The sequence below is a fragment of the Pseudophryne corroboree genome, chromosome 5 (assembly GCF_028390025.1).
Source record: "Pseudophryne corroboree isolate aPseCor3 chromosome 5, aPseCor3.hap2, whole genome shotgun sequence".
Classification (NCBI taxonomy): domain Eukaryota; kingdom Metazoa; phylum Chordata; class Amphibia; order Anura; family Myobatrachidae; genus Pseudophryne; species Pseudophryne corroboree.
Window position 1 is genome coordinate 409,630,938 of NC_086448.1, and position 22,033 is coordinate 409,652,970.

General features: G+C 41.1%; 1 protein-coding gene across 1 annotated transcript in view; it reads right to left on the reverse strand.

The window, feature by feature from the left end:
- ADCY2 (adenylate cyclase 2) overlaps window positions 1-22,033 on the reverse strand; it is a 1,664,414-nt gene that overhangs the window by 290,023 nt on the left and 1,352,358 nt on the right. The gene's annotated exons all lie outside the window — the stretch shown is intronic.

Genomic DNA, 22,033 nt, shown 5'->3' on the forward strand with positions numbered 1-22,033 from the left:
TCTAACACACAGCCCTCAGCATCTCAGCTAGCAGTAGCCTCAGATTCATAGGAAGAGATCCACTCTCCTAATACATCTATGATAAATAGTTTAACATTGATTTTGGCAAAAATGTAATCACTTAAAAAGAAATTTCACTCCGAGATTCAAAAAGCGGTCTAAGGTTTAAAGGAGGGTGTCTTAGAACTGGGGGCATGTACAAATGAGGTGTTGCATAAAGTTGATGAGGTGGTTTAATTCCAACAGGATATAGAATGCTCCATGTATGTTATGCAGGAGGATATTCATCTGCTCCAAGATCAGCAGGAGGAAATGGAAAATAGGGCTAAACAAAATAATTTGCGTATTAAGAAAAATCCTAGAGTCAGTGGAACTAGCCCAATTGGAGCATTATTTGATCTGTTTCTTTCAACATGTTTGACCTGATTTTCCACCAGAGCTCTTAATCCTGGATCACATCAGACAGAAACCTTCATCATCAGCACCGCCAAGAGATGTGGTATTGCGTTGCCACTATTATAAAACCAAGGAAATTTTTTTGGCAGTATCTCAGGAAAAGCTTACTTGTCAATTTAAATCCTCCACCCTGTCTATATTTCAGGCTTTAGCCCCGGTTACTTTCAAACGGAGATGTGATTTATAGGACTACACCCAGATCCTCAGAGATAATCAAATCCGTTACAGGTGGGGCTACCCTTTTGCTTTGATAGTACAAGTAGATGGAAAATGGTTATCTGCAAGATCAAAAGAAGAAGCTATACATCTTTTGTCTCCGCTTAATCTTCCTCATCCCTCGAAAGAAAGTACCTCGGCTCTATATATAGAATCTGTGTATCAACACTCTTCGGGGTCATCACTATTGCAGAGAGCACCAAGTCGTCTGTGGTCTACAGTTCTTCTCGGTGATCTGGTCCGGAATGAGTCTAAATGAACTGTACTCTCAAGAGGGTCTGAGCGCTTGTGATGTTTCTTTTTTTTCTTTTTCTCTTTCTTTCTTTTGTTATTTGCAGGCTTTTGGATAATTCTGGTGTAAATGTTTAAATGGTTGAAATGTATGTCATAGTATTGGTAATATACTATATGTATAAATATTTGGCTCATAAATCTTCCTTTACCCTCCCAGGCATACCGGTATTGGGCTGCATGTCGCCAAGATGCGGTTTGTGCCATACCCCTATCGAATCATTAAAACCCACCCAGAGTGCTATGGGGATATATTCCCCTTTTTTCCCTTTTTTGGGTGCTCCTAGTGTTGACTTTCCCAGCGGGACGATGAGTCTAAACTTTTTTTCTTTTCTTTTTTTCTATTTTTTTTCTCCTGTATCTTTTTTAGGGGGACCACCATGAATATCATACGAATACTCTTTTGGATGCGATTATATACTCAGCCTTGAGAACGAATGTTATAACTTATAATGTTAAAGGGCTAAATAGCCCACAAAAAAGGACTAAGCTATCTCTTTTTCTAAAGCAAGTAAAGGGGGATTTGGTATTTGTCCAGGAGACACATTTTCGTGGTACGGCACACTCCGGGTAGCACTCAAAACATTTCTCTTTACAGGAAAGGTGATTATTATAATAGCCGGGGATTTTAATACAATTCTCCATCACAGATTGGATCATTCCCATTCACTACCTAATTCTCAAATTCATATTAATGAGCGGAACTCTAAAGCATTACATTTGCTTTAAAAAAACAACAACTACTGTTTGATTCTTGGAGGGTTAATGATCCTCTGGCTAAGGATAATATCTATTTTTCTTTTGCACATAAAATATATACTAGGATACAGTTGATATATTTATGGGCATTGATCTGACCTCTATGATCCAAAAGATCACTATACATCCAGTATCTTGGTCAGACAACGCCCCAGTATCTTTAATTCTATCAGGTATAATGCGTAATTCATCTCCACCTGTTTGGTGTCTACAAAAAGCATTACTTCAGAATAAAGATGTTTTAGATCAAGTTACTCAGGTTTTAGAGGATTATGTTAATTTAAACCAAACCCCGGATATAAGTGATATAACCTTGTGGGAGGCTAATAAAGCTGTTGTGAGAGGTAATTTTATTCAGATGGCTTCAAACCTGGCAAAAAGACACACCAAGGTGACACTTGATCTGATGGATCAAGTGTTACATTTAGAGGAAAAGTATAAAACATCTTTAGACTCAGTAGATTGACTTATTAAATCGAGAGGCGAACTCAATTTGTTTATTTCTCCCAAGACTGAAGAATCCCTCAGGCGGCTTAATCAACTATATTATGAGAAAGGCGATAAAGCTGATAAAATTCTGGCAAGGAAACTAAGGGCGCAGATACTGTATCTTCAAAAAATATCCTATCTATTAAAACTAAGACTGGGGAGATAACCCACGACCCAGAACAAATCCTTAAAGATTTTTTGGATTATTATAAAGCTTTGTACAATGCTGATGGTAATGCCTATTCATCCTTAGATTTAAATGATAGGATTGAATCTTTCCTTGATAAATGTAAGTTACCTAGGGGGTCATTCCGATCCATTCGCACACAGCGGTTATTCGCTGCGGTGCGAACGGGTCAGGTTTGCGGCTGGATGCGCACACGCGTCGTCGCCGGTCAGTGACGCCACCAGTGCTGAAAGTGATTGCAGCGGCGATTGCAATAAGATTGATGGCGGGGAGGCGTTTCGGGGTGTCTACTCACCATTTTCCTGGCATGGATATCTGAACGCAGGCGTGTGGAGGGCGGATGTCTGACATCAATCTCGGGACCTTTGTCGCTGGATCCGTCGCACAGGGTAAGTAGGTCTGACCCTGGTCTTGTTTTGCAGGACTGCACAAGCGATCGCAGCCCTGCTATGCTAAAATACACTCCCACATAGGCGGTGTCTAGTTGATCACTCGAGCAGCAAAAAAGTTTCTACGCGCGATCAACTCGGAATGACCACCCTAGTCTGAGTAATTCTATAGTTCTCAATTAGAGTCTGAGACTACTCTTGAGGAGTTAGAAAAGCACTAAAGTTTCAAAAATCAAGTAAGGCCCAGGAATAAGATGGTATACTTATAGCCTATTATAAAAAATTTAAAACTTTATTGTTCCCAAATTTATGCAGACTTTTTAATGGTCTTCTCCAGGGTGAATCTTTAACCTCACGAATGTTAGAAGCACATATTATTTTGATTCATAAACCTGGGAAAGATCCAAATGTATGGTCTATCTACCGTCCTATCTCGTTGATTAATAATGTCATCAAACTTTTTCTAAGATCCTTGCTCTAAGATTATTATCATTATTATTATTATTATAATTATTAACAGTTTCTTATATAGCACAGCATATTCTGTTGCGCTTTAAGATCAAACACAATTTTACCGCAGTTGATCCACGCGGATCAAGTAGGCTTCATCCCAGGTCGACAGGCCAGAGATAATACCCGAAGAACAATTGACCTTGTTCATGTGATCAATAAATATAAGATACCCTCTATTCTTTTGTCATTCGATGCCGAAAAAGCCTTTGATAAGATGTTATGGCCCTTCATGTTTGCAACTCTGCGTAGATTCGGCCTGGGAGGAAGCCTACTATCAGGTATCAACGCCTTATATTCTAAAAAAAACACAATAGTAAGGGTCAATGGAAAAAACTCCAATCTGTTTATGATTAGTAATTTGACCCGTCAATGATAATTGAGCCTCTAGACTGTCTGATATATGCTAATGCTGATGTTAGGGGTATTGGGGTGGGGGATCTTTAATATAAGTTATCATTATTTGCAGATGATGTTTTACTTACTTTAGCATCTCTGCATACATCTACCCCTAACCTGTTTCAAATCTTATCCATAAATTCCAATATATCGGGCTACTGCATTAATTTTCTTAAATCTGAAGTTCTTCCCCAATATGCTGAGGAGGATACTATGGCATTACTAGCTAGAAATTTAAATTTTACATGGTGTACTAAGAAATTAAATTATTTAGGAATATATTATGCATTCTCTATATAAAGAAAATGTTCCAGCTCTCTTTACTGTTGCAGCAGATCTACAAATAATTACTTGGTTTGGCTGCAGTGTCACAATAAAGATGAATGTATTGCCTAGACTGTTATATTTGATGCAACAATACCGGTGCACGTCCCAAAGGAGGCTTTGAGTCGGCTGCAAAGAGACATACAGTACTTAAATGTATATGGCTAGACAAACCGGCTAGACTAAAAACCTCTATTTTAATTAGAAATCCATTAAGTGGGGGTAGAGGGTTGCCTGATATCCGAAAATACTATCAAGCGACCCATTTAAGTCAAGCTCTTATTTGGTTCCAACAATCTGTTACTTTACCCTGGATACAAATCGAATTGGCAGAAGCCAAAGTCTCTACATTAGCTTCCATTTTATCTGCAGCCAATTCACACCCGGCGCTGTATGCTCTCCCACAACCAAACTAACTTGTTCTGTGTGGTTTCTTTGCACCCAACGTTATGGCCTATCCTCATGCCCATCTCCTATTACTTCAATTTGGGACAATCTGTATTTCCCTCCGGGATCCCTTTTGAAGTCACACTCATGGTTACATTTAACCTCACGCCCTAGATTTTTTTTATTTTATTGAGGGTAATGCATAGTGCTCTCTAAACTCCATGGCTAATAAATATGGAATACTTTGCCCTGTGTTTTTTGAATATTTAAAATTCCACTCCTATCTTTATTCTCTTCCTAAGGAAAAGGTTTTCTAGCAGTTAAACCCTTTTTAAAAACTGTGTCTCTATACACCAATGAGACGGGGTATTATTTCTGTACTTTATGGTTTATTATGTTCTGCGGACTATGAATGGATTCTTTCCCATAAAAGTCAGTGGAAGACTGATTTGGGAACCCCCCCACAGGAGGACGCGTGGAAGCTTATTAGGCAGAATGTAGCACAATCTTCTATTTCCTCCTCAATCAAGGAGAATTTACATAAACTTTATATTAGATGGTATTTGGTTCCTTCAAGGCTAAATAAGATCTCCCACGCATCTTCACCTGTGTTGGAGGGTATGTGGCCAAATCGGGGACTTTATATATATTTGGAGGAATTGCCCCAAAATTTGTATATTTTGGAGTCAAGTTGAGATACTATTAGGAAATATTTTTAAGATACCAATTTCACTCAGCCCCTGGTCTGCATTTTTGAGTTTCCCTATTGATGGTCTTAATGAAAATGCTAATAACCTTATCCAGCCTGTTCTTAATGCAGTTAGATGTACAGTGGCTAAATGTTGGAAAAACCCTGAACCTCCACCATTAAGCATGGTAATGGCTAAATCATAGGAATGTTGCCATGTAAAACAATCAATAAAAAGGTATATATAGTGTAATATCATTTAATACATATATATAACAAAACATAAAATCAGGATCAGATTGTGACATAATCCTATAGCAGCATGCACAGCGGGTAATTACCGAATATATAGGAACTGATGTACCTGTGGTAGAACAGTGTATGTGAAAGATTGGGAAAGTAATAATCCAACCCCACCTCCTTTATGGTTACCAAGCCTGGAGTGTGTGTGAAGTGGAGACCGCCATGTGACAGTGCTGCAGGGGAGGCCATGTCTCATTGTGTGAGCCATGTTTCTGTTATAGCCAGCAGATTGAAGTTGTTAGATATGAAGAGGTCATGGATGGATGTTAATTTGTTACAAACAGAGCATGCATTACATAAGGAACATTTTAGTGATCCGGAGGGAAGACATGTGATGTTTATGAGGTTAGCTGGATTTCTATTTTGCTGTGAATCAGGTGAATGTGAGCGATGCAAGTGGTTGGGTCCTGGATTTGGTGAAATGTCACCAGCTATCAGAAGCAGAAGAGAGATAAATGTTGGTGTCAGAGGTTTGTGAAAGGTTTTTTTATGGTGAGAGGTTAAAGATGTTATTGTCAATGAATATAGGAAAGTAAAAAGCTCATGAGTGTTAATAAGAGGGGAGTGAATAATTGAGGGGGCAACATGTACAGAGTGGTGAGTTGCTGGGAGATTGAATGATATAATGGCTTTTATAAATACTCCATGAAGTGCAATGCAGAAAATCAATTTGTGGTACATGGTTCGTTTGGGATTAAATCAAAGTCATATAGGTTTACAGTGTAAGGTTTCACTTGTTAAAGTAAAAAGTTCAGGTACCTGCTTACTGGTGTTGTTCCACTGTATGTTAACTGAGCATGACAGAGCAAAATGACAAACACAGGTATGTACAGTCACATGCAAATCACAATATAACTGGTTTTATACAAAACTGGTTGCATTCTGTTCTTAGAAATCATGAGGATTATAGTTTGAAAGATAAATACATATGTTTAAATGCAGATTATTTTGATTGAGGATGAGGGTGATTGTTTTGTTGCAACGTTGGTTGGATGTTTCTATTTTCATCCTGTTTAAGTCCTGGGTAAGTCTATATCATAATATATTCTTAGCCCTTTTAAAACAAATCTTCTAAGACAACCCTGTTCAGCCAGGCTGTTCAGCCTAGCATCTTTCCTTAAGGGATGGTAAGTATCCATGTCTGTAAGATAATTGCAATCAAGGCCTAACACCCCACCCCCTGCTACAGAGCATGCAATAAAACTCAACTAAAACAAACACTGAGATAGCAGTTTATCAACTATTTCAATGTTGAAATAAAGTATCATCCTAGAATACAATATAGTTTATGATATAAAAATTTACAGTGTAGATTACCTACTATAATAAAATATCACTGCAGCATGTATTTTCTAAGCAGACCCAAAGGAGAGCAACTGTCACATTCCAGAACAGCCCTTCAATATATGGCACAGATACAGCCACTATGTAAGTCCTGGGTAAGTCTATATCATATTTTTTTCTTAACCCTTACAGTATCCCTTACAGTGTTTATATTTTTGTGGGCTCTTTGGTTTACTGGTGACCGCGGCTGGTATATGTGAATAATCAGTTTTAGTGGAAAAAAAAGGGTTTATGAGATTATAAAAAATTGGCCAGGTAATCAGGTCATTCATGGTGGTCCTCCTTCCAGCCCTCTCTCCCCAGGCTTTTTTTTTTATATACAAAAACATTGATAGAATATCCTAAGTTTAATCAATATACTATATCATATGATCTCTAGCCTTGGTGGCCCAGTATTTAATGTATTGGAATGTTATGAAATTTGTGCATGTGTTTTTTTGTATACCAGGGGGTATATTTACTAAAAATCATATTTGTACCGATTTGGAGTGAGATTCACGAATGACATCGAATGTGTAAATTTGCAACTTTTTGAATTTATTACGCCTCATTTACTAAGCTGCCGTATTTTACATTTTCGTTTTTACCGATGTCGATGTCATTCATAATTTTTGCCAATGTTTTACGGGAGTGAATAGTAAAACACTGCCGATATTGCAACAATGAAACTCGGCCGGATCTGTGAGATCCGTGCAGGGTTTCATTGTGCATCTTTAAAAAAATAAAAAATAGTGTAAAATTAGAAAAAAAAATGTGTGGGGTCCCCCCTCCTAAACAAAACCAGCCTCGGGCTCTTTGAGCCGGTCTTGGTTTACAAAATATGGGGAAAAAATGACCGGGGTACCCTCATATTTCATAAACCAGCACCGGGCTCTGCGCCTGGTCCTGGTTCCAAAAATACGTGGGACAAAAAGCGTAGGGGTCCCCCGTATTTTTGAAACCAGCACCGGGCTCCACTAGTCAGGTACATAATGCCACAGCCGGGGGACACTTTTATATTGGTCCCTGCGGCCCTGGCATTACATACCCAACTAGTCACCCCTGGCCGGGGTACCCTGGAGGAGTGGGAACCCCTTAAATGGGAACTTTGCGGTCAGCGGTTGACCGAAAGGAACCTCACCGCTGACTGCAAAGTTCCCACCATTGGATACAATGGAGCGCATAGGCGCTACATTGTATCTCTGCCGTGTGGAGCCTGAAAGACACTACAGGAGTACACAGCCAATCAGGAGAGTGCCACGACATGGCGCTCCCTGATTGGCTGAAGGGACCCTCTTTGACAGGAGTCAGGGGGGGTCCTGGCAGTCGGGGAAAGGGGTCCCATGTGTAAACATGGGACCCCTTTCAGTGCGTGGTCGGGTTTCCGTTTTATTTTTTTGCCAAGTACGTGGATTATACAAAGAAAACAAGAGACCCTGGATTATGTGAGTATAATTTTTTTAACAGGTACCCCAAGGATTCTACTGGGACAAGAGGACCGTGCTTCGTGGGTACATAGGTAAGTATGTATGTATGGTGGTGTGCATGTATGTAATAAACTTATACATTCACGGTGTGTGTGTCCTGTTTTTTTGGGGGTATTTTTTTAGTAGTAGTACTACAGGTACCAGCGGGCCTGGTTTTCCACCGCATGCTGGTACTTGTGGTTCTCCAAGTACCAGCTTGCGGGGGAGGCTTGCTGGGACTTGTAGTACTGCTACTAAAAACAATATTCTCATTTTTTCAAAAGGCTATCAGCCCCCCATCCGCCGCCCTTGGATGGGGGGGACAGCCTCGGGCTTCACCCCTGGCCCTTGGGTGGCCGGAGGGGGGGACCCCTTGATTTAAGGGGTTCCCACTCCTCCAGGGTACCCCGGCCAGGGGTGACTAGTTGGGTATGTAATGCCATGGCCGCAGGGACCAATATAAATGTGTCCCCCGGCTGTAGTATTATGTACCTGGCTAGTGGAGCCTGGTGCTGGTTTAAAAAATACGGGGGACCCCTAAGCTTTTTGTCCCACGTATTTTTGGAACCAGGACCAGGCGCAGAGCCCGGTGCTGGTTTATGAAATATGGGGGAACCCCGGTCATTTTTCCCCCCATATTTTGTGAACCAGGACCGGCTCAAAGAGCCCGAGGCTGGTTTTGCTTAGGAGGGGGGACCCCACGCATTTTTTTTAAACAAAATTAACACTTTCCCACCCCTTCCCACTGATAAACATGCACGGATCTCACGGATCCGTGCATGCCTATCAGAACAGGTTAAAAAAAAGCAGGTCTATTTTAAAACTGCTTTTTTTTTACGATTTGTATTTTTTCACGGCAGTGTTTGGCTATTGCCGGCAGTGTTTGTGAAATACAAATTTTAGTAAATGACCGAGTTCTATAAAATAACAGGCGTATTTGACCGATGGTGTATTCATTCGTAAAATTTTTCTTGGACTTCCAAAAAAATACGAATGCCCTCATCACTGCCGAGATTTGTGCTTAGTAAATTCCCAAGATGACACTTTGAAGAAAAAACACAAAATCGGACAAAATCGGGAGCTTAGTAAATTTCCCCCCAGGTGTCTTTCTTATCTTTACTTAATAAAAATAAATGGTTAACATATAGTCCTAATCTCACCCAGACTAATGTACAAGCACTGTTGGAAATCCATCCATAAGGCAGGATTGACAACCAACCCCAAAAAATGTTGTCTAAGAATGGAAGAAGTAAAGTATCTTGGATACACCATTGGCAAAGGTTTTACAGAGCCCCAACTTAATAAATTTGAGGCAATACAAACTTAACTATGACCCTAAGTATGAAGTAGGTGAGAGCATTATTAGGAATCACGGGATACTCAATTTTAAACAGCCAGAAAGCTAACTGGCCAATACAGATGCTTTATCTTATGTATTTTGTTGGAGGGCTGCAGTTCTGCCACACAGGTCAAAACAAAGGGGGAGGAATATATGACAGAAGCACTAGTAAAGTAATAAATGGGAGATACTTCTGTCCCAGGTTTCTGGTCTGTATTTTAAAACCCCACGTAGATGTTTTTGTCTGGTCTGCTGAGAGTTTTTGGTAAAATCCAGATAAGGGTTCCTGGGGTGTAGATGTGAGAGAGTAGGAAGGGCTCCACCCTTAAATCCATTTACACATTTTGAGGCCTTCAGCTTAAGAGCAAGCTACAGTAATTAATGCCTGCACCTGTAAGAGGACAATACTCATGGTCTCACTACCTGGGGAAACAGGCAGCAGGCCTGTTATGAGACACTGTAATTTACTGACTGGAATTACTTTGCATATGGCTTTGTTTGTGGTAGGAGCATTAGGTCCTACAACTCAGAGAGGAAATTGATTATGTTTACTTAGTGCCCAGATGGGCTAGGATTTATTTTTATGTTTTGTTTTATGTAATGCACAATAAAATTACTTATGATTAGTTTGCACGAAACCCTGGACTGATGTGCTGGTTTCCAGGCTGTTATGTGTTTGGAGGTGCCCATTTACCACAGGAGAAGGCACCCCTATACTGATCTCCTCTATATATATATATATATATATATATATATATATATCTCTGTATATATGAATGTATACAAAGTACTAGAGGGGTGTGCTGGGCCATTTTTAGGGTTTTGTGTTTCGGTTTGGATCTGAACCTCCTTCGTGTTTTGGATCTTTATTGGTTTTGATAATACTGCTCTTGCGGGTTTTGGTTTTGGATCTGTACTTAAAAAAAATCATAAAAACAGCTAAAGTCACAGAATGTTGGCCTGTTTTTGTTCCTATCGTAGTATTAACCTTAATAACATTAATTTCCACTCATTTCCAGTCTATTCTGAACACCTCACAGCCCACAATAATGTTTTTATCCAGTTTATGCCAAAAGGTTGCACCGAGGTAGCTGAATGTAGCAGCAGCAGCCCTTTGATGTATATACTGGGAGGACAAAATATAAAAAAAGAATGTATTTAAAAAAACAACACTTTAGGCAAGGCTCAAGATTTCAGTTCACTAAAAGATGATTAAGACAAAAAGAATAAAAAAGACAAAATTTTAGATTTAATTTAATTTCTTTTCATTTAAATTTATTTTTATTTAATGTGTTTAATTTCATTTATCTTTGATCAAGTTCTTCAGTTCTTCAGAGATATATTTGATATGCAGAAGGTGAGAAAAAATATGGTTAAGGCAAAGAAGAACAAAAAAGACAATATTTTAGATTTAATTTATGCAATTTAATATATTTTTAATAAAATGTATTTTAATTTATATCATAAATGTAATTTATATTGGTTCAAATTCTTCTGTTCCTCAATGACATATTTGATATGCAGAAGGTTCACTATACAAGTGTGGAAAGTTAATTTATATTTAAATGTAATTAATTAATAATCATTATTAATAATATTAATTGGAATTAATCACAGTGTGGTGATAAGAAGAATTATGAAACTAGGACACTACAGATGGAGCCACGCTAATTATGGCTCCATCTGTGCCTGGACGCGCCCACCCAGGCATGCCTGCTGGCGCATCTGTGATGTGCATGCACCCCATTCACTTGAATAGGAGCGTCTCAGTGTGCTCCCAGCATGACTAGGTGGTCGGATCGCCTAGTTATGCTGGGAGCGCTCGTCTGTGACGGAGCCACCTCAGATGAGTGCGGCTTCATCTGTAAGTGTAACATAAGAATATGAGCTACATACACAACACCCTGAAATGGACAGAACATGACTGGATATATACTGGGAGGATACAGCACTAAATATTAAAAAAAAAAATGTCTTTTTTTTTTGGGTGGACAGACAGAACACCCCCAGATTGATGGAGCAGCTGCATTCCCTGGATATATACTGGGATGACATAGCACAATATAATAATATATATATATATATATATATAAATAATTTTTTATTTCACACACTGCAGTAACAGTGTCGCACAAATTAGTCAGAAATATACATAATAGTTACACACTATGGTTGACATTCACCGACAGTATCACACAAATGAGTAAAAAATATGTAGAAGTACTTTTTATATCACACACTGCCGGGTACGGTGTTGCACAAATGAGTCAGAAATATATATCATTACACACTGAGGTTGACCTTCACCAACAGCATCACACAAACGAGTCAGAAATATATATAATTACACATTGCAGTTGACTTTCACTATCAGTGTTACCCAAATTAGTCAGAAATTTATATAACTAGCTGAATACCCATGCTTCGCTATGGAATTTAAAGAATAATGCCAATAATCCACCTCCTGCTCTGTCCCACCTCTGATGCTACCCTGCTCAGTGCTGTAAATGCTGGGATAACAGGCCAAGCTCCACCTGCTGTATGTTAAATTTGTAAGGTTTGCAGGCTGACTATTTCAAAGGGCCCTAGGTATCCTTGCTTAGCTTCTCGCTCTCCTTAGGGCTCCTCCTTTGAGGTAAAACGGTAAAGATTTTTTCACAACACTTAAGGTCACTGGGAGAGCTGTTGGTACCCTTTACACAGAAGACAAGCAGTTGCTGACTATCAAGCTTTCCAGGAACAGAGCATTGTGTCCTCCCACCTCCGTGACTTGGTATCGCCGGTACCATGACTCTCATCTGTGAGGGGGGAATTTCCAATAATCATCTCACCCCTTTTAACCCCTATGTGGGTGGAATTTGAAAAATCCCTTCTTAGTGAGTGCCTGTGCCACAAAGGTAAGCTACTGTCCAAATGTCCTTGTGGTTCGATGAGTCAGTGGTATTTGATATATATATATATATATATATATATATATATGTATATATATATATACATATATATATATATATATATAAACAGACAAACTGGTAGCAGCACATTTTATGCAGTAGAAGCAACAGCTTTCAACTTTACGGTGTATGATAATTGACTGGACTCCTCCTCCGCCACGGGGCGGTGACAGAGGCAAACTTCTTCAAAAACGAGAAGCTTTTTGTATCCACTTTTTGGGAACTTTGTCGCCCAAAGGAGTAAATGTACAGAACCCTTTAAATATGTTCTTGTGATGTGACTCTCTTTTTGATTTTGGAGATCATTTTTTAACAGTGCAGGCTTGTCCAGTATCTGTTGGACATATCATTTGTAACATCCTCTGACTCTTTATAGTTTATATGGTTACACATAGGTATGTTGGCTTATGTACATACGTATGTGTAGTTTATAATAATATTTATCGCATAGTATTTTATATGTTTTTCACTAGTTTTTAATGTGGTGAGGTAACCTCCTTCAGATGTTTATTGTGTTTATGTACTGGGGCAACTGTTGTGTGCCTGTGTACAGTACTGTGGAACTATATTTACCTGGATAATAGTCAGCCCAATCTGTGAAACTAGTATATATTACATTGCATGGTTGCACTTTTGTGGCTGTTATAGCACTTTGATGTTAATATGACTCCTGAACATAAAATATTTTGTGCTTGTACTTTATGTGACAATATACATATAGCTTATGTTCCATTGTGAGAGCATGACACAGGATGATGACGCTAGTTGCTAGGCGATGAGGTGGGTCCTTTGTCTACAAGCCCAACATTTATTCTGGTACACTATCAATAGCTATAGTTATGGACTAACTGAGAAGTTAATTTATGTGAGTGGGTCCCAGGGTCCCCTCACTTGTAAAAATTGGGGCCCTACCTGTCCTTTTCTGGGTTCCATCGGAATGAAGGTTTTAATTAGTCTTATTAATGATTCAAATATAAAAACACAGACTTGATTTGGACACTACAAAAGTGGTGCAATGGGGAGGATGGGGTGACGATGCTGCTTGGCTGTGTAGCATACAGGACAAACCATACCAGAGATGTAATTAGACACTTTGGTGCCCTTGTGTCAGAAAGCGAATTGGTGCTCCCCCACCCACACTGAAAATGAGCAACAATGCGCGCCAAAGGCGCGCAGAAAAACTTAGGGGCTTTGCTTCATGGGGAAGGGGCATGGCCACATAATAGTACCAATTCACATTACACCACACAGTAGTGGCGCTTATACACATTGCGCCAGGTAGAGCACGTTATATACATTGCGCCACACATTGCACCAGGTAGAGAACGTTATACACATTGCGCCAGGTAGAGAACGTTATACAAATTGCGCCAGGCAGAGCATGTTATACACATTGCACCAAGTAGAGCACTTAACAATTATAGGATTAAAAAACAGGACAACATTATTAAATAATACATTTTATATAAGCAATGGGTTTATGATGCCGCTATAATAGGAGCCCCAGACTGGATTTAGACAGTACAAAAGTGTTGTGGGGGAGCGAGGGGAGAGAGGTTGACAATGCTGCTGGGCTGTTATCATATCGGAAGTATGCGTTCAGGATCTCGCCTGTCAGGATCCCATCAGCCGTAATACAGACTGACAGCTGCTAGAATACCGATGCTGGCATCCCGAGGAGATCAAGATCCTGGCGACGATATCCGAAGGTAAGTATGCACTGTCGCCACAGGTTTGGCATGCAGGAGGGGGACGCTTAGGATATGGTGTTAGGGAGTTAGGGTTAGGCTGCAGAGATGGGGGATAAGGGTTAGGCACTAAGGGGGAGGGTTAGGTTTAGGCTGCAGAGATGGGGGATAAGGGTTAGGCACTAAGGGGGAGGGTTAGGTTTAGGCTGCGGGAAAGGGAGGGTTAGGGGTGGGAGGTTCGGGTACCCTCTGCACCCTTGTTAGCATTGCTGCGATCGGTATGCTGGTGTCTGTATACTGAATTCCGGCATCCTGATCGCCGACTTCGGACACTTGGTACAGCCACTAGATTCGAGTCATGCTGCCTGTAATTTATGTGCTGAGTGATCAACTTCAGTGACACTCACTGTGCTGGCTGCCTTTGCAGTAACCAATAAGGGAAGCCAGCACAGTGAGTGTCACTAAAGTTGATCACTCAGCACATAAATTACAGGCAGCATGACTCGAATCCAGTGGCTGTACCAAGTGTCCTATATGCTGCACAGACAAGCAGCATTGTCACCCTCTCGCCTCACCCCCACCCCATGCAACATTTTTGTAGTGTTTAAAAACCTGTTTGCAGATGCCATGCAGCCCCCATCTCCGCCTACCCACCGATATGAGCAGCCCCTCAGCCGCCACCGCAAGTCTAGCTTACCCTTCCTCACAGCACTTACAGTCCTCGGTCACCAGCACTCACCTCCACCCGCAGCACAGTGTGAAGTGCCGCAGCGCTGTCTTCACTTTCTGCCTGACCCCCGTGAAGCCGGAGCACGTGATCAGGAGAGGGGGGGCGCCGCCAGAGAACTGGTAAGGCTCCACCTCCGTCCTCTCTTTACAGGAAGATTAAAGACAACCAGCGATTCGCTTCAGAGGAGCGCGTCCCCGGGGACCCACACAGTTTAGAAAAGTGAGTCCTCGGACTACAGAACTTGGTAAAATATGCGCTATAGCGCATATTTGAGAACTCTGAGTAGGGTATCATGAAAAGGCGCGGCATGTAGCGCTTCTCTGCTTGTTGCCAGGGCATGCAATATCGGAAGTGTGCAGTGTCAGGCAGGAAGTGCTCTGCGTTCCACTTCAGCGGCGTGCGTTCCACTGTGCCCGCCGCTGACTATAGCATTAAGCACTGTTGTTTCACCACTTACGTGTTGGCTGGTTGTATGGGTGAGTTACAGATATAGTTGTCATGTTATGCCTAGTGCTGGTGCCCTAAAATGTGTTTTATATTATGTGTTATGAGCAACATAAGTAACTAATTGACTAATTGGTGGGTGTGACAGCTTCTATGGTATTCATAGTTCCACAGTGCAGGACTTGTGCAGGAGAGTTGGCAACCTGAAGCTTTGGTCTTAAAAAAGACCAAAACATTGACCTTGACCCTGTAATGATGTGAGGTTGGATTAAAGATCACTTTTATCAGTATGGAGAATAAAGTGCCGAAATTTAGTTAATAAATGAAACGTTGACCTACAAGGCTGCACTGTCAGCTTATTTCCTGAACGAGCTTGCTGTCTTCAATGAAGTCCTTTGAGTGCAGCATTCTTCTTCTACTTTGCCATTAACCACTACATTCGGCACCTGGGCATCTTTACTGCTTTTACCTGGATCCTAAGGAGTGCCAGTCTCTGCATAGCTATATATATATATATATATATATATATACACACATACATACACACTACCTTTTTGCCCACGGTTTCACCCGCATGAAAATCTTAGAGCAATAAGACTATTTTCATTGCGCCCATCTTTAAGTTTAAGTTCACTACCAAACCCCTAGAAGAATTAGCATGAAGATACATAGCCTATATGTTAACGGACAGTCTAAGGAACATATCAATTTTCAAAATGCGATCAGCTGAGCGACCTCGAAAACTATGAATTTTACACAAATGTTAGTCATTTTGGACATTTTATTCTTCACCCCATCTCACCCCCCATGCTGATGGGGGCTGAACCTGGACTAGAATGGCATCAGGAGTGTCACTATTCATATCAGTGACCCCAAAAACTATGGATTTTTACATGTCGCCTCCTTCCCACCCCTACCCCTAGGGGTGTCTTACCCCATAGGGGGCGTGTGCAATTAGCTCAATTTTTTCGCTTACCTAGGTGAAAAAAATGAGTTTTTTCGCTATTTTTAGGGCGAATGGAGATTCGCCCTATGCAATATTTTCACCTAGGCGAAGAATGTGACGGGTGTAAAACACTTGGATCAGCGAATCCACTTGTTTTCCATCGAAAATGTGGGCCATTTTCAATGATTTTGAGGCATTTTTTGCCAATTCCTTTTCACTTAATTAAAGACGGTGAAAAGGCATTGGCGAAAATGCCTTCAAAACTGCCAAAAATGGCCCTAAATGAATATGAGTGGGGCGAATTCATTAGCTCCGAAATGTAATCGGAACTAATTGCATACGCCTTATAGTATTTTTTTTTCCAGATTGTAAGTCAAATGTATACTAAGTTTGGTGTAAATTGCTCCAGGCATTCGCGACCCTGAAAACTATAGATTTTTACATGTCACCCCCTTCCCATCCCCACCCCTAGGGGTGCTAGGGGTGTCTTAGCCCAAAAATATTTTTTTCCAGGTTGTAAGTCATATGTGTAGCAAGTTTGGTGTAAATTGCTCCAGGCATTCCAGAGTTATGCTGGAACATACATACACACATATATCCATTTTTATATATAAAGATTACACACTGAGGTTGACCTTCACTAACAGCATCGCACAAATAAGTCAGAAATATGTAGAAGTATTTTTTATATCACACACCAGCGGTTACGGTGTCGCACAAATGAGTCAGAAATATATATAATTACACACTGTGGTTGACCTTCACCAACAACGTTGCACAATACATGTATGAGTAGGAAATAATATACTGCGGTCTGACCGGCAGTGTCACAGTACTTCTGAAAATAAAAATTGTATATTACATTGGGGTACAGCACAAAAAAAATAATATATATTTTATAATTATAATTTTAGGACTTTTTGATTTTAGCTTTTATTATTTTAATTTTACAGTGTTGGTTTAGTATAGCAAACCTCAGGTTTTGTTGATATAACTGCGCAATAGGTATATGCAGATATGCATCTGGTATGTCCAATGACACCATGAAATCCCAAGCTCCATTGCTAGAACCATGGAGCATAGGGTTTCCATGTGAAATTTGGAAACTCCCACAAATCTGTTGAGAGATTTGAGATTGAGAATAGGTCTGTATGTCTCATTTGGCTTTGGTACAAGGAGCAGGGGTGAATAATAGCCCTTTTCTTTTTGAGCCTGAGGAATTGGCACTATTACTCCTGACTGGAGGAGTGATTGAACCACTTTTTTGGAGTATCTGAGACTTTTCTATGGGGCTAATTCAGACCTGATCGCTAGGATGCCTTTTTCCACAGTGGGCGATCAGGTCTAAACTGCGCATGCGTATAGCAATGCAATGCACAGGCGCGTCGCATCGGTACAAAGTGGATCGCCGCTCAGCGATGGGTTTGTGCGAAGGATCCGTTCGCACGGGCGTTCGCAAGGAGATTGACAGGAAGAAGGCATTTGTGGGTGTCAACTGACCGTTTTCTGGGAGTGTTAGGAAAAACTCAGGCGTGTCCAAGCGTTTGCAGGGAGAGTTCCTGACGTCAATTCCAGTCCCGGACAGACTGATGTGTTCACAGCGGCTGAGTAAGTCCTGGACTACTCAGAGCTGCACAAAATCTGTTTGTACAGCTCTGCTACACATGCACTCACACACTTGCAAAGCATAAATACACTCCCCTATGGGCGGCGACTATGGAAACGCAGGACTGCAAAAAATCCCTAGCGAGCGAACAGGTCTGAATTAGGCCCTATGTCTGATGGAAGGCTCATGCGAAAATACTGCTGAGGGGGACTTCCTTTGAAAGAGATGCGCGTACCAGTGATAGACTACCTCTTGCACCAAGCATCTAAAGTGGTCTTGATCCAGACTTGTGCAAAGTAAAGAAGTTGGTCTCACACCCTGAGGTCCCCCAGGAAAAGGCCTGCCCCATCAGGCTGTGGGTTTATCAGGATTTGTTGAGGGTTGTCTTGGTGCTCATGGCTGCTTAGTAGGCTTTGAGGCATTTGATTGCCTAGGAAATGCTTGTACTTTCGCCTTTCCATGTTGGCAAAAGGTATGAAGATTTGAGCAATTAGGCCGTGGTGTAGAAGCTGAAGGGAGAAAAGCTGTTTTGCCAGCCGCTAAGGATGCCACTATATTGTTTAGTTCTTCTTCAAACAGAACATCTCCCGTAAAGGGTAGTACTTCCAGAATGTTATTGTAGCATAATCTGCTTTGCAAGAGCATAATAAAATAATGCGCCTTGCAAGCACTGATGTTGCCAATGCTTTTGCTGCCAATACACCAGCATCAGATAGTGCTTTCCCAATGTCAGAAGTCGCTTTCTTTATACAATCCAGATATATTCTGCACTCTTCAGATATTGTATAACTAGAGTCAGTTCCTCCTCTATTGCCTGCAACCAAGATTCAATAGCTTTTGCTGCCGACAAGGTTGCTATTGTAGGTCTGTTTACAGCACACATCAGTGAAAAGATAGACTTGAAGCAATTTTCAATGTGTCTGTGGGTACTTTTAGGCCCTCATTCCGAGTTGTTCGCTCGTTCTTTTTCATCGCATCGCAGTGAAAATCCGCTTAGTACGCATGCGCAATGTTCGCACTGCGACTGCGCCAAGTAACTTTACTATGAAGAAAGTATTTTTACTCACGGCTTTTTCTTCGCTCCGGCGATCGTAATGTGATTGACAGGAAATGGGTGTTACTGGGCGGAAACACGGCGTTTCAGGGGCGTGTGGCTGAAAACGCTACCGTTTCCGGAAAAAACGCAGGAGTGGCCGGGGAAACGGTGGGAGTGCCTGGGCGAACGCTGGGTGTGTTTGTGACGTCAACCAGGAACGACAAGCACTGAACTGATCGCACAGGCAGAGTAAGTCTGGAGCTACTCTGAAACTGCTAAGTAGTTAGTAATCGCAATATTGCGAATACATCGGTCGCAATTTTAAGAAGCTAAGATTCACTCCCAGTAGGCGGCGGCTTAGCGTGTGTAACTCTGCTAAATTCGCCTTGCGACCGATCAACTCGGAATGAGGGCCTTAATGATGAAATGGTTGTGATAGGTAAAGTAGAGGTTTTTACCAAATGTGTGATATGAGAATCCACTGGAGGAGTCTCCTTCCTCGCACTAACCTCCAAAGGGATAGAATAGAGAGATGAGAGCCGTTTAGACAGAGGAAACTTTTTACCAGGAGTATTCCAAGGTTCCTGATTAATTAAGTCAAATGGTCAGAATGTGGAAATTCTGATCTGATTATTTTCTGTTTAAATACATCAGTTTTCTTAGCAACAGCCACAGGTTCATCTTCAGATAAATGAAGGATCTGTTTAATTGTACTGTATCTATTAATGCCAAGTCATCTACAGTAATAGAAGCCTACTTCTCTGCTACACATGAATCCGTGACAGAGAGGGTATTCTCTTGACCTTCCTCCTCAGATGACTCATTTGAGTCTGATGTAATAGTGGACTGAGAGGAAGATGTAGTATTTCTAGTTAAACTAGAATGCTGTTTGTTCCCTGGCAACGTATGTGTATCTGGCACTGGAAGCAAATATTTAGAATTTGATAATATAAAGTTGCGAGGCCACACCCACTTTCCCAGGAGCACGCACACGGGGGTAGGGGGTGTTCAAAATTTCTCACTCAGGGTGCTCGTAGGGTACCCAATAACTGTGTAATGGCAGCTCAAGGAGGTTCCTGTGTAGGTACAGGAGTAGTTGACTGACCCGGAACACGTGGCGAACCATGATCTAAATGCAGGTCCTTTAAGATGGAACCCTCTTTCCTGCCCCATATGTCAGCTACGCAGTCCTGGTGCTAGATGTGTTGTATGGCCTCTGCCGCAAGTACCCATCTTGTCATGGGCTGTGCAAGAGTTTTGGTGCCAGCAGGGTGTGGAGCTGTAGCGCTAAAGTGTGCAGACTTACAGCGCTGACAAGCACAGAGAAAAAAACAAAAACTTTTAAAATTGAAAGCATAAGCCCCCTGTAAAGGTGCATCCCAGATTCCAGCTGGCACCAACAAAAAACTGACCTGCCTGAGCATGGAGACAGGGCTATAGGGGAAAGGAGCCTAGCATTCTGGGAAGTCAGAAATGATAACTGTTTGGTGCCCGGACACTCATGCACCACCTACAACCCCGATGTTCTCCATGTGGAGCCCTATAAATCCTGAAGAAGAAACATGCACCTTAAGCTCCACCAAAAGATAACTTTCATAATAATAGATGTACCAGCTTAATTGAACATTTGTGGTGTCTAATACCCTAAAGGCAAACCAATCTTAAGGCCCCAAGTTACTAGTTCATGAAAAACTACCATATTGGTCAATTACAATTATCACCTTGATAACTATTAAACATTGGCAGGACAATCTCTGTTTTCATAGCTGCATGGCATCTGACAAATGTTCCTATACCTAAAGTAAGTCTTCCTCTCCCATTTCCTCTCATCCTGCTAGTAGGGGTTAGTTACACTGTCCTCAGGTTAGCTCTACTAGACAGCACATATTGAAGGCACTAGCTGGGATTCAGTTTCCGGTATTGCAAACTCAAATGTACAGTATAAATTATTTTTGAGGGAAGATTATTATTGAGGGAAGATCAGTGCATTGGTAACATTGTGACCATTGATTCCTACAGCAGTAAGTGTACTGCAACTCTTTGTGTAGAAATAGTAAGAGCATTTTTTAAGGTTGATCACACTTTGGCCCTTTTTCAGAGGTGGACGCATTAAATGCTGCTACAAAGTCCTTGCGCACCATATGGATGTGCAGGAACTGAGACGCACACGTCGATGCTATAATACTGAATCTGGCCTTTTGAAACAATTATTTTGGACTGATTCTAGCTTACCAGAAACTACAAGTGAAGGTTGGTTTTAAGTGAGAACATACTGTATGTAATCATGATGAAATCACCAGTACAGTACAGAGTCATATAATTATCACTTAATAATAGAGATGTGTGGCTCGAATTCTGAGGAATTCAAATCGTTCCAAATGCGGGAATATGAGCGATCCTGAGCCTCAGGCTTGGGTGTTCCCACCAGACTCGGATTACCCAACGAGGTTGAACATCTTCCTGGTAACGGATTCTCGCGGGACTTGGATTCCAAATAAAGGTGACACGGAATGCTTCATGATGCACTAACTCTGCATTAAAAAACTGAATCTGCTCTGCATAAAATAAAATATACATTAAGGGGGACATTTACACTATATAAAGTATAGTGTAAGTATATAAAGTATAAACTGGGTCTGCTCTGCAATAAAAAAAATATAAATTAGGGGGGATTTACAGTATTTATGACATGTAGGAGACATGTAGGGGATGCACTGCTGCTGCCAGCCTGCAACTGCTGTGTCCAGACAGAGTCTCACAAGGAGCTGTACTGTAGGGGGTACACTATGTTGACTCTGCTGTTAATAATATAAGTTCTATAACTGTGCTGTCTCCACTCCAGAGACTCAGAGTTTCACAAGGGTGTACGCTGTACCCTAGGCACTTTCATCACATGCATCTAACCATGTGTTTATGCAGTTTTAAAGGAGCTGCAAGTTAGTTTGAAAAAGTATGTAAAATAATATTGTTAATTTCTATTGTTGAACTATTTTGTGCGCTGTACCATAGTGCGCTTTCCTCACATGCATCTAACCCTGTGAATTACGCAGTTTGGAGGAGCTGCAAGTTATATAAAAAAATAAAAAATATATTGTTCATTTCTGTT